This window comes from Magnolia sinica, chromosome 13 (assembly GCF_029962835.1).
Source record: "Magnolia sinica isolate HGM2019 chromosome 13, MsV1, whole genome shotgun sequence".
Taxonomy (NCBI): Eukaryota; Viridiplantae; Streptophyta; class Magnoliopsida; order Magnoliales; family Magnoliaceae; genus Magnolia; species Magnolia sinica.
Genome location: NC_080585.1, coordinates 74,011,496 through 74,025,236, shown reverse-complemented (window position 1 = coordinate 74,025,236; position 13,741 = coordinate 74,011,496). Strand labels below are relative to the sequence as shown.

The 13,741-nt window shown below is 41.8% G+C and overlaps 1 non-coding gene across 1 annotated transcript; it reads right to left on the bottom strand.

Moving 5' to 3' along the window:
* Positions 1–4,600: 4,600 nt before the first annotated feature.
* Positions 4,601–4,707, bottom strand: LOC131224531 (small nucleolar RNA R71). The gene has a single exon (XR_009161007.1). It is a non-coding gene; the product is annotated as a small nucleolar RNA R71 (small nucleolar RNA).
* Between the last annotated feature and the right edge of the window lie 9,034 nt (positions 4,708–13,741).

The following is a 13,741-nucleotide window of genomic DNA, read 5'->3' as shown; positions in this document are numbered from 1 at the left end:
CTAGCCCGAGTAGATAGTGAATGGATGAGTGAATGAATATAATCCTAAGTATGCAACTCCTGCTCCATAAATCAGTACTATATATATATGAGATCATCACCGAAGTCTATTACACTCTACGCCAGCTTGCCGCTCCTATCCGACCGAGCGCACAACTGGGTAAGTGGAAGAGACCTCACTAACCGCCTGCCAATATCGGGCCCAACTTGTCGATACTGGACCCATTCCTCAAGCTAGTCAAACTCAACCTAGATATTGCCCCCTCCCAGCTGACCACGACACAGTGGGAGACGCGGCCTACTGGTATATGGCCCTCATGCTATCATATATATCAACTCGGTCTAGACATTGGGGCATCCTCTAGTACCAAGAGGGTTTAGGTATTTTCACCTAGGGTCATCTATGGCAGCCTGATGCTAGTAACAACTTTCTGGTGTCTCATCTAGTCATCCACGATATGCCTGTGGAGGCTACGGCCTTGATGTCACTAGGGCATACAATATTCACAACACACAATGCATTAGTCATACAATCCAATCATACATCAATCCTACGCATATCGTGTACTCATGTGAGACAATCTCTGCCTATCAAGGAGTCTCATAACAACATGCCCAATGACATATGCAATGGTCAACCACATCTCATAACAAACATGCAGATGATGCGTATGAGCATGTATTATGATGCTATATTATCATATGCTCATAATCAGCATCGATAATCGGCCTCGACAATCGGAACAGGCCTCGACAATCGAAATCGTCCTCGATAATCGAAATCGGCCTCGACAATCGGAATTGGCCTCAATAATCAGAATCGGCCTCAATAATCAGAATCAGCCTCGATAATCAGAATCGACTTCGACAATCGGAATCGGCCTCGATAATCAGAATTGGCCTTGACAATCGAAATCGGCCTTGATAATCGGAATTGACCTCGACAATCGGCTTCGACGATCGGAATCGGCCTCGACAATCGACTTAAGGGAAGGTCATAATGTGGACATTTAACCATCATTGCCTATCAATGTAGACATTTAACCAATATTGCCCCCAAATAGTGGCCCACATAAACATCATTACATACAATATAGTGAAATCACACATTACATCGATCCGCACATTCATCGCCTTAGGCCTCCCTCATGGACCTCATGTAATCTCAATGGACCGTAATACATGAGCTAGAAAATACATCTCATTGGGCCTTACTAAATGGGCCAAAAATACATCACAATGAGCCTTGCCCATGGGCCTCGAATACATCATAATGCGTCTTGCCCATGGGCCTCAGATTCAAGCAGGTGGGCCTCATCATATGGGCTTAAATACAAGGCAGGTGGTCCTTATCACACGGGCCTAAAATATAAGGTAGATGGGCCCTATCACATGGGCCTCAAATACAAGGTAGATGGGCCCTATCACATAGGCCTCAAATATACGTCATGATAGGCCCCATGGATGGGTCGCACTAAAAATCATTCCCATGGTTGTAGGTTTAACATGTGTATCACTATACACATCATTCTATGGGGCACATGACACCCTAATGATGATCAGCATCGTCCAAACATTGTTCAGGTAAATCAGTACCATCCAAACATTGTCTATGTAAATCAGCATCATCCAAACATTGCCTATGTAAATCAGCATCATCCAAACATTATCCAGCACCGTCCAGCACGAACTGGACGGTGTGGATCACAAATGTATCACAGTGCGCCCCACATAGCCTGTCTGATGGACGACATAGAAAATAACACACACATCATACGGTGGGTTCCATATGCATGTTGGGCCCGCGCTACTGGATAGCATGGATGAAATACATAGATCATGTGTGGGGTCCACAGCATCGTCTAGATGGTCTGGATGGTGTGGATGAAACAATTACATCATAGTGGTCCCCACGAAATCGGATGGACGGATGGATGGACGGTCCTGCATAAATGCAACAAGGTGGGCTCCTACATGGATGTGGCCCCACTGCAACATACATACATACATACATACATATATATCTATATATATATATACATCTGGTGGGTCCCATGTGGGGCCCACCATAATATATTATATTATATATATCATAATATATTATATTATATATATTACATACATTATATCATATATGTCCAGATTCATTCCAGCGTCTAGAGAGTTTGGATGCTGAATAGTTGGGTCCCACGGTCAGCAAGGTGGGTCCACGTGGTGTGGCCCACCAGAAATTCTAATGTTGTGTATTGCCTGGATGGTACACGTGCAATGCGTATAAATGGTGGGGTCCACACCAGTGGGTCACTCCACTAATCAAACTAATATTTGTGCTTTCCTTCAATCATGCCTATCTAAATGGACTACCATGTGGGCCACTCGATGGACGGCATGGATAAAGTACATACTTCATGGTGGGGCACACACACACACTGTCATCCATAAGAGAGAGATAGACGATCGTGAGAGGGGAGGGACCTCGCCACTATGGGCCCTCCCTATACATGCATACATCAAGATGCGTCCCACATATGTGAGCCCTTAAATCATAAAATCAAATAATCAGATCACCCACCTTTGAACTTCTTAGACTTCTTCTTCCATTGATGCACCCTAGAGCTCCGAGGGATGCATTTCAACGGTGGAGATGATCTTTGGATGGTGGGATTAGGTGGTAGGGAGGTGGGCCACACTAGCTTCTCTTATGGAAGCTTGGAGCTTGGACATTGGATCTCCCTTTGGGATTTGCTTGGAATGAGAAAATGAGAGAGGGAGGAGTGGTGATGGGATGAAAAGGGATGGGTTCTCTTGACTTTTGGTAAGAAAGGAATGGGTTAAGAATGGGTTGCTTTGACTTTGGGTGAGAGAAGGATGGGTGTGTACTTGACTTGTACATTGATTGATTGATTGATGTGACGTGTCATAGAGATTCTCTTAGAATTCGCAACGCGCAGCGTTTTCCTCGAACTGAACGCGGGCCTACATCTCCTGGCCCAGGTATCGCCTCGGCGCGCGAGACGCGACATCGGAACCGCGACGACGGCGCAGTCGTCAGGGTACAAGTCTCGAGTTAAGCCGACTCTAATATATGGGACATGACTTAGGATCACGGGCAAATACTGATAACAGATTGCGGGTCGTCGAAATTTGACCGGGAGGACCGCAGAAGCTTATGGAACAGTACGGGCTAGGATACATGTCTCATATTTACTTTGATTCATGTTTATGTTTGAACTTCATTGAATTCTAGTTAATTCTAAAGAATATTTTCAATTTTTAATGGTTTGTTGTAACTCAAATAACAATAGATCTGCAATAGCTTTAAATATCTTCTTTTCTATTTGAGATTGTGAATTTGGTAAATCTTATTGTTTGTCATCATCTCCTAAGCATGGTTGGGTGATGGAATCCCTTCCAATTCACCACAATTCTCCTTCATTGGGGCTAGATCAATAAGAAGTTCAAAGATTTGACCATGTCTTCGTCCAACTAGATAGGATAGGACTCTGATTCTAGTTGGATCTCTTGAATTAAGCAAGGTAGCATCTCAATTGCTACAAGTGGATCCTTGGTAGCCTACTTCTCACTTTTAATTGATACTTTACTCGTCACTCAAAATTACTCATTTAAATTCAGATTTCTACTTTAGTTCTTCATCTAGATCTAGTTCTAGTTAAATTTAGAAGATATACAAGTTTAAACCCTGTGGATTCGACCTTGGCCTCACCGAGATATTACTACATCGCGACCCTACACTTGGGGTTGTGAACAAGTTCTTGGGGCCGTTGCCGAGGACTAACAGTTGTGTTTTTTTTAATTTAATTAGATTTAGAATTAGGTTAAGATTAGGGTTAACTTTTTGTTTTATTTTTAGTTTAGAAATTTTTCTGCTTTGTTTTAGAAACTAACTTTATTTTCTGTTTTGTAGGGTCCTGACCTGGCATCTCCTATCTGGTAACTTCGTTCTAACTCTATTTCTTACTTTTTATTTGCTATAGTTTTCAATTCTTAGATTTAGAGTTAAATTTTGAACTAGAAGGCTGCAAGTGTTTCATGCCTATGTAGGTTCGTGACAACACTCGGCGTCTCTTAAGTGAAAGAGGATTAGTTGAGGGGTTATCTACCCATCACAGGATTAGATACTAGAGATCCTCAGAGTTAATTGAAGTGATAGTTGCCAATCAACTGACCAATCAACCTGTGATTCAACCTCGACCTCCACTTGAGGAAGTTCAAGATGAGAATGAGGTGCATCAACCACCCCCACCTCATACTTTGTGAGATTATTTACAACCAGCGGAGGTGAGCACACCTTCTTGTATGGTTTTTCAGAAAATACAAGAAATATGGATGTCAAGCCAGGAGTGATCCAACTCCTTTCAAAGTTTCATGGACTTGAATCTGAAAGTCCATATTTACACATGAAAGAGTTTGATGAGATAATAGCCACTTTATACTTTCCTAATGTGTCTGATGACATAATCAGGCTGAAACTCTTTCCCTTCTCCTTAAAAGAAAAAGCTAAGATGTGGTTGCACTCACTATGTTCACAATCCATTGGTAGGGAGTTCATAAAGAAATTCTTCCCATATCATAAAACGAACACCCTTAAAAAGTCGATCATGAACTTTGCCCAAAAGGAAGATGTAACATTCTTCCAATGTTGGGAGCGGTTTAAGGATTTTATCAGTTCATGTCCATAACACGGTTTTGAAACATGGCACATAACAAGTTTCTTTTATGATGGATTGACATCTTCCATGTGCCAAATGGTCGAGACAATGTGTAATGGGGAATTCATGAGCAAAGATGTCATTAATGTGTGAGATTATTTTAACAAGCTTGCTAAAAACACACAATTATGGGACATCTCTCCTAGACCCAATACCACTTCTAAGCCTACTCAATCAAAGGAGACGGGCGGAATATACTTGTTGAAAGAGGAAGACGATATTAATGCTAAAGTGGCCAGTCTCACAAGTAAACTCTAGGTCATGAAACTTAAGAAGGATAAGGCTAGGGAAACTATTTGCGGTATTTGTGCTTGCAATGTTCATAGAACCAAAAATTGTCCACGAATACCTGCTTTTCAAGAAATATTGAACTAGCAATCGAATGCCGTGAAAAACTACCAAAGGCCTTTCAAAGGACTCACTTCAAACATATACAATTCAAGTTAGAGAAATCATCCAAACTTTAGTTGGAGGAATGGATAAACTACTACTCCTCAAGGAATCCCTAACCAATTCTTAAATAAAGGGAAGCCTCAAGAGAAATTGTTTCAAAATCTCACACAAACTCAAGAGCTTATGCACCAAAGTACTCTACATGCCTTACAAGAACTTACAAAGGCCATACAAAATATAGACTCACGCATTGCGGTTATGGAGAAAGGGATTCTTTCAGCTCAGCCTATCCCCAATACTAAACTGCAATACGAAGTTAGTGAACCAAGGTCTTCAAACCAAATGGAGCAAGCCAAGTCTATCACCACTCTTGAGAGTGGAAAAACAATTGACAAATCTATTCCGATAAGGGCTGAAAAGTCGAAGGACATGGAAGAAGATACGAATGATAGACCTAGCATTGCCCCAGATGGATTTAAACCAGAACCTCAAAACAAGTCGATAACTCCATTCCCCTAATGGTTGATTGCACCAAAACCTCTTTCAAACTCTCAGGGCATTCTAGAGGTGCTTAAACAAGTGAAGGTCAACATCCCTCTGTTGGATGCCGTTAAATAAATACCTTTATATGCCAAAATTTTAAAAGATCTACGCACAACTAAAAGATGGCAAAACATTTAAAAGAAGATTTTCTTGACAGAAAAAGTGAGTGTCATCCTAAAGCAAGATATGCCATAAAAATACAAAGATCCCAATAGCCTAACCATCACTTCTGTAATTGGGAACTACCGAATTGAGCATGCACTTCTTGATTTAGTAGCAAGCGTAAATCTGATTCCTTACTCGGTTTACGAACAACTGGGTCTAGGTGAATTAAAACCCACACGGACCACATTACAACTTGTCGATCACTCAGTTCTTGTACCAAGAGGGATAATCGAGGATGTGTTGGTCTAGGTTGACAAATTCTACTATCTAGTAGATTTTATCGTCCTAGATACTCAACCTATTGTGGATATAAGCACTCAAATTCCTGTCATACTTAGTCAGTCATTCCTTGGTACATCCAATGCTATTATCAATTGTAGGAATGGAGTCATGAGATTAACTTTCAAAAATATGACATTGAAGCTCAATAGTTTTTTTAAATAATTTGAGCAAATAGGGAGAGGATGATGGTGATGTTTACAACATTAATATGATTGATTCTTTCGTGGAGGATAGAATAATCCTGACTCTATACTTTGATCCTTTGGAGTCGTGCTTGGACCACTCTCATGATTTAGATGATGATACGATTAGGGAGATGGGTGCCATGCTTGATACTTTGCCTGTACTTGAAGTTAATAGGTGGAGGCCACAATTTGAAGAATTACCCCCAAACTGATGTAGTACCTCTACCATCTAACCTTAAAGCACCAAAGCTTGACCTAAAATCTATACCTTCTAATTTGAAATATGTCTATTTAGGTCAAGATGAGACATACCCGGTAGTAATTTCTTCTCACCTTGAGAAAGAACAAGAGAGTATGCTTATCTCTACTCCCATTGAGCACAAAGGAGCCCTTAGATGACCGATTGCAGACCTCAAGGGAATTAACCCTTTCATTTGTACTCACTGCATTCGTCTTAAGGATAATGAGAAGACTTCCCAACAACCACAATGTAAAATAAATCCAAATATGAAGGAAGTGGTTAAGGCCAAGGTTCTTAAACTATTGGATGTGGGTATCATATACCCTATATTGGATAGTCAATGGGTGAGTCCAACTCAGGTAGTTCCTAAGAAGTTCAGAATCACCATCATAGCCAATGCTGATAACTAACTCGTGCCAACTAGAGTCACTACTGGTTAGATAATGTGCATTGACTACAGGAACTTGAATATTGTCACAAGGACCACTTTCCTTTGCCCTTCATTGATCAAATCTTGGAAAGGCTAGCTGGTCACTCTTACTATTACTTCCTTGAAGAATATTCGGGCTGCAACCAGATAGAGATAATCTTTAAAGATCAAGAAAAGACCACATTCACATGTCCCTTTGGCACCTTTGCTTACCGAAGGATGACATTCGGACTGTGTAATGCCCCCGCCACATTTCGGCATTGCATGTTGAATATTTTTTCTGATATGGTGGGGCAATATTTAGAGGTCTTCATGGACAACTTCTTTGTCTTTGGTCCATCCTTCGGCGAATGTTTGAAAAATCTGAAAAATGTACTGAAGCGATATGAGGAAAATAATTTGGTACTAAATTGGGAGAAGTGTCATTTCATGATTCGTAAGGGAATTGTTCTTGGACATATCATCTCGTCCAAGGGAATTGAGGTGGATAAAATAAAAATTGATCTTATCTCTAACTACCTGTCATGCCCTAAACTCAGAAACCGGCCTCACAAAATTCTCGATCGCCAAATCCGGTGCCAACAGCCTCCATAGTACCCCATTCTCGGCTCTCGGCGCCCATACGCCAGATTCCGATCTTGTGATCCTACAAGGAGGATTTTTCAACCTATATTTATCTTGTAAGAAGCATGACCACAAGTTTACCCAAATCACAAAGGCAACATCATCATCACATATCCACTAATATCAACAGTTGAATACAGTGCTAAAAGGGAAATACATATATTGAAAATCAAAGTTCCAGAAGACAGTTGCATGCTCTAAGCTCAATGCTACTACGACCTAATGCCACCTGCACGCATCTATCATGCATAAGCTTATAGAAAGCTTAAAAGGTGGTGTAAGTGTGTGTGCATGATAAGTGCCAAGTATACAATATCAGAGTAATGTGGAAACATGCTGGTAAGTCCATAAATACCATTCGCCTTAACCAGGCTATGCGATGCAAAAACATAATAAACCAATATCATATACTAAGGAAGCAATGTAGACCAGTTATGCAATGTGGAGACATAGTAAACCAAAATATCATATGCCGCGGATGTAATGCAATATGTGGTGCAAATGAAATGACCAAGTTGGAGTGTGAAGTCGAGATGATAGTACATAGTATAGTAGGTTGTGGGGTCCATCACAAGGGATTTCTATCCAAACTAGTCCTATAGCTAAATTTAGATAGCCAAACTCAATGTGGTAAACTCTGATCTCAGGTTGGTCGTGCACCCCAACCGAAATCCTGGCCATTGTAAAGGTTCACATGATTACTTAATTGCGCACCACCAACCCAAGTGGGTAGTGAATGAATGAGCCAAATGTTGAGTATGTAACTCCTACTCAATAAGTCCACATATCAGTATAACTTATCTTTGGGATATTACCAGGGTCTAGTACACTCCACAATGGTTGCCTCCTCCCTAGCCACACTGTAATGCCCTGAAAATCGAGGGTTGAGCATAAACTCAATCCACGAGTTCCAACGCATCACTTATGCAACATAAATAATGATGATTAAATGTTGTCTGTGTTAGTGCATTAATCATGAGTGGGATTATACCAAAACAGTAATTCATACTCCAGATCAATTCATATAACGTAACCGGAAGACTGAAAAATGTATATAAACATGTATGAACCAAAAGATCATGATCGATCTCCAGAGTATGAATACATCACTGAGTCATCATATACAAGTAATAGTTCAAAAAGTTCAACTACAAAAATAAACCCTATGTCCCCATCGATCCGAATGGCCTAAGCGAAACCCCCGGAGAACTGCATATATGAGAACTCGTCCTGATCATCATAGAAATCAGGCTCCACCTCCTGAGTCGCATCATCATTTGTAACTAAGACAGAGTCTGGTGGGTGTTCAGAACACCGTCCCAGAATGTGGGAGTGAGTGATCAACTCAGTGGAACAATAAAACAAAAATTAACATGTTATCAATTCAGTCAAGCAGTAATGATAACGCAATGCAAGCAAACATTCCTACGTACTATGATCAATGCAAGAATGATATGAATAATGATGCATGCCCTCGCCTGCGCTCCCTCAGTGACTTCATCTTACGATCGCGCATGAAACACTGCCACAGTACTTGACCTACTACGCCAAATGCACACGTAATGTGGTGCATAAGCATGATTACCAAGTTATTATTAGTCTTTTTCATACAGCAGGATTGGGAAGCTAAGGTACCTCCCTTATATCAATTCACAAACAATGATCCATTCTAGGGTCATCAATCCTAGTAAATCTCATACGATGATACGGTTCTAGGTCACTGCAAAGGGCTCGTAACCTTATCAATGCAGGCCCAGTGTACTCTTATTGCTACGTAAGGGGTCGTCGCCTCTACGCAGTCTTAATGTACACTCGAGGTCACTATAAAGGGCTCGTCACCTTATCAGTGTAGGCCGACAGCTCGAATACAGTGTCCCATACCACCGTATTCGGCTCACGAGTCTGGGTTGCTGATTGGTCACTACAGGGAGGCTCGTCACCCCAGTGTAGGCTGACATCTCGACCACGGTGTCCCATACCACCATGCCCGACTCATGAGTCTTAGCGGATCGTGGTACCAAGGTTTAAAAGGGTTTTCAATGGTGAGTTTGGTACCTTAAATTCAAGCAGTAGCGTCCATATATGGTGAACATACAATAGGGCCAATCGGGTTACTTGACGAGCTCGATTAGTGCGAGCGCACGTTGCGTTAATTGACATGAAGTGCATAAGCACTCTGTGTGGCCTAACCACTGCCGACATCCCAAGTACGGCTCGGATTCATCGATCACATCCAATGTGGTGAGACAACCTTAACCACCATATCAGAATCTGTTACAGATTGCTTGGACTATTCCCTAGTCCCAAACACATTCAATTATAATAGATACTCATACAAGCAAATCAGAACAGTAATGGATCTTCAATTCCAATCATACAAGCATGTGAGCATTTAATGGATTTCAATTTAAACATAAATTCACACATATAAGTAGTGTTTAAGTTAAGCAGACAAAGAATGTAAGTTGCATGGAGGAAATCATACACATCATTAAAATAGTTGAGAATCTCTTCTCAACGCCTATATAAAGTATAATATATTACACACTTATTCATTCAAACATTTCTACAGACACTTAGACTACATATTCCAACAAACATGACGTATGTTGGTGATAGTACATATTAGGACAAATCCTTTCACCAAGGAGTTATTACACAAACAACTAGCACAAACACATGAAATTTAATCATGGCAAACACATGTTCATATTTCATACACATACGATACTTTCTACCTATACATAGAATACATAATTCTTAATATAGTTCATATAGATCAGAAACGTAATACAAACATCACATTTTGCATGTGAAATTTCACCCACATCAATAATAAACCATTAACCGACATTGAAAGCCTTGAAAATCGTAACTTATGCATTTATAGTCTGCACCTTTTGCCGGTAGACTTGTAATGAACTCAGTTTAAAGCTAAGTCTTTGTCTACGCAGACTTGGCAACCTATAGGATAAATTAGGTTAGCTATTTGATAACCTACACTATCAGAAACCCTAAAATGGATTAGGGTTAGGTTAATTTACCCAAGTACGTTATCGAAAACGCCGGATTAGTGATGTAGATGCGGTAGGTAGGGGCGAGGAGTAATGGGATCGAATCCCAGGAGGAATCTTCAACTCTCACCCTTACTTTCTCTCTTTTCCCTTTTCTTTTCTCTTCTCTCTCTCCTAGGGTTTTATCAAATTCGTATGGGATATGAGAAAGGGGATTTAAGGTCCTTATATAGGCCCAGGTTTGATGGGAATGGCCCCAGGGCCAAGGTATACTTAGGTTATATCCAAATATGGCCCATTCCGGTCCAACGGAGCACTTTTGGTGGCCCATTTTCCATGTGCTGTCGGACTTAGGCTCCCTGACTATGGATCTAGGTCAGGCTGAGTTTTCGTACCGATCGGATTTACAGATCAGCCATGGTGGACCAGTTTCAGTTCAGCGGTCATGGTCACTCGATCAGGGCCACACAAGTACATCGACATGTGTGGTACATTTCTCCTGATCCGAGGGTGTATTTGGGTCATATTCTGACGATCTGAATTCTTATATTTGGCCCGCAAGCGACATGACTCAAATTACTTAAATTCAAATTTTTATTTCTAAATATTTTCACGTTTCTCACCCTCTTCGCTCCGAGCTCAAGTTGGGTATTTCTAGACACAGTTAAGACTTGATTTCTGAGGGAGTTATCAAGTCCAGTAATGTGGTCATATTCGTATAGTTTTGGGGTAATCAGACTTTTGACGTGCGGTCCAGGTCCGATATGGAGTTTCAATGTGCTCCCGAGAGCAATCGGATTTTGAGATAATTCTAGATTTCAGGGTAATGTAGCATCAATGATTTTGCACGTTTTGGGTCTTGCAGATCATATTTAAAGTTATTAGTGCTAATTTCATAAGTACTCTAGTTTAGTACTTGCTAATATTAACCTAATTTCTAAAGGATTTGGTTCTGGGTGATTTCTGCCTAAGGTGGTACTCGGGTCCTTGTACGGATTTTTTCGAGACATTACAATCTACCCCCCTTAAAGAAAAAATTCATCCTCGAAATTAGTACCTTTTCGTACTCCTCGAGAATCTGAGGGTAGTTCTTTCAAACCTCGGCTTCTATCTCTTAAGTAGCCTCTTCTTTTGTGTGATGCGTCCACAATACTTTCACAAGTGGAATGACCTTGCTATGCAATACCTGCTCCTTCCTGTATAGGATACGCATCGGTCGCAGTACATATGTAGCGTCCTCGCTCAACTGTACCTGCTCCCATCTGATAATGTGGGAAGGATCGGGAACGTATTTCTTCAGCATAGAAACATGAAATACGTTATGCACACCCGCCAATGGTGTAGGCAAAGGAAGGCGGTACACTACCACTCTCACTCGATCAAGTATCTTGAATGGGCCAATGAATCGAGGCGTAAGCTTCCCCTTCTTGCTAAACCGAAGGACTCCCTTCATAGGGAAAACTCTGAGGAACACATGGTCTCCGACCTCGAACTCTAGTGGTTGCCGCCTCGTATCGATGTAGCTCTTCTGTCTGCTCTACGCTGTCAGCAGTCGGCACCTGATAATGTCGACTTTCTCTGAAGTCGCCTATACTAACTTTGGGCCAATCAAGCTCTTCTTGCCAACCTCTGCCCAGCAATGCGGCGCTCTGCACGGGCGCCTATATAGTGTCTCTTAAGGAGTCATGCCAATACTCACTTAAAAGCTATTATTATAAGCGAACTCTGCATAGGGAAGACAGTCGTCCCAACTGTCCTTGAAATCCAGTACACTGGCCCGCAACATATCTTCCAGAATCTAATTCACCCGTTCCGTCTGCTCGTTAGTCTATGGGTGGAACGCGGTACTGAACTTCAACTTCACACCCATCGCTTTCTGGATACGAGTCTAGAAGATAGATGTAAATCGCGTGTCTCGGTCAGACACGATCTCCAAGGAAACTCCATATAGACATACAATCTCCTTGATGTATAACCTGGCCAACTCGTCTGCAGAGTTCGAAACTCTGATAGGGAGGAAATGAGCTGATTTTGTCAATCGGTCCACGATCACCTAAATGGAATCATAACACTTCCTCCTCTTCGACAGACCTGAAATGAAATCCATAGAGATGAAGCCCCACTTCCATTCTGCTATGGGCATGGGCTGAAGCAAACCAGGAGGTTGGTGATGCTCTGCCTTGACCTGCTGGCATGTGAGATAATGGGACACGTAATCTGCTATATGAGCCTTCACATTATCCCACCAGTATAACCTCTTTATGTCACGATACATCTTCATGCTGCCTAGATGCATAGCCATCCCAGAATCATGAGCAGCCCCAAGAATTTCCTTTCTCATGTCAGGGAGGTTCGGGAGGCATAGGCGGCCACGGTAACATAAGCCCCCATCCGTACCAACTCTCCACTCTGAGTCCTCATCGTTGCTAGCCTGCTCTCTCATCTTCGCCAATAGCTCATCATCTGTCTGAGCCGTGATAATCCTGTCATCAATGAGGGGCTGTACTCGAATATGTGCGATGCCCTCATACGACTCTTCCACCATGAGTTTCTGTTCCCACTCTGCAATCATCAACGGAGCTGCGAATGCTAATGCCTTCTTGCGGCTTAATGCGTCTGCCACAAGGTTGGCCTTACTGGGATGGTAAGAAACCTCGAACTTGAAGTCCTTCAAGGTCTCCATCCATCGTCGCTGCCTCATATTCAGGTCCCTCTGAGTGAATATGTATCTGAGGCTCTTGTGGTCATAAAAGAGCTCGAACTCCTCTCCGTAGAGAAAATGCCTCCAGATCTTCAAAGTAAAGATAACGGCAGCTAACTCCAAGTCCTGTATAGGGTAGTTTTCCGCGTGTTTCCTCAACTGTCATGACAGGTAGGTAATAACCATGTCCTCCTGCATCAAAACACCACCCAAACCAACGCGAGACGTATCTGTGTATATCGTATACTTGACCCCTTGCTCTGGCAATACTAGCACAGGGGTGGACATCAACTTGTCCTTCAGCTCCTGAAAAGCTGCTTCCGCCTTTTCATTCCAGGCCAACCTCAGATCCTTCTATGTTAACTAAGACAAAGGTCTAGCTATCTTCAAGAAATTCCAAATAAATCGGCGATAGTAACCTGTTAGGCCAAGGA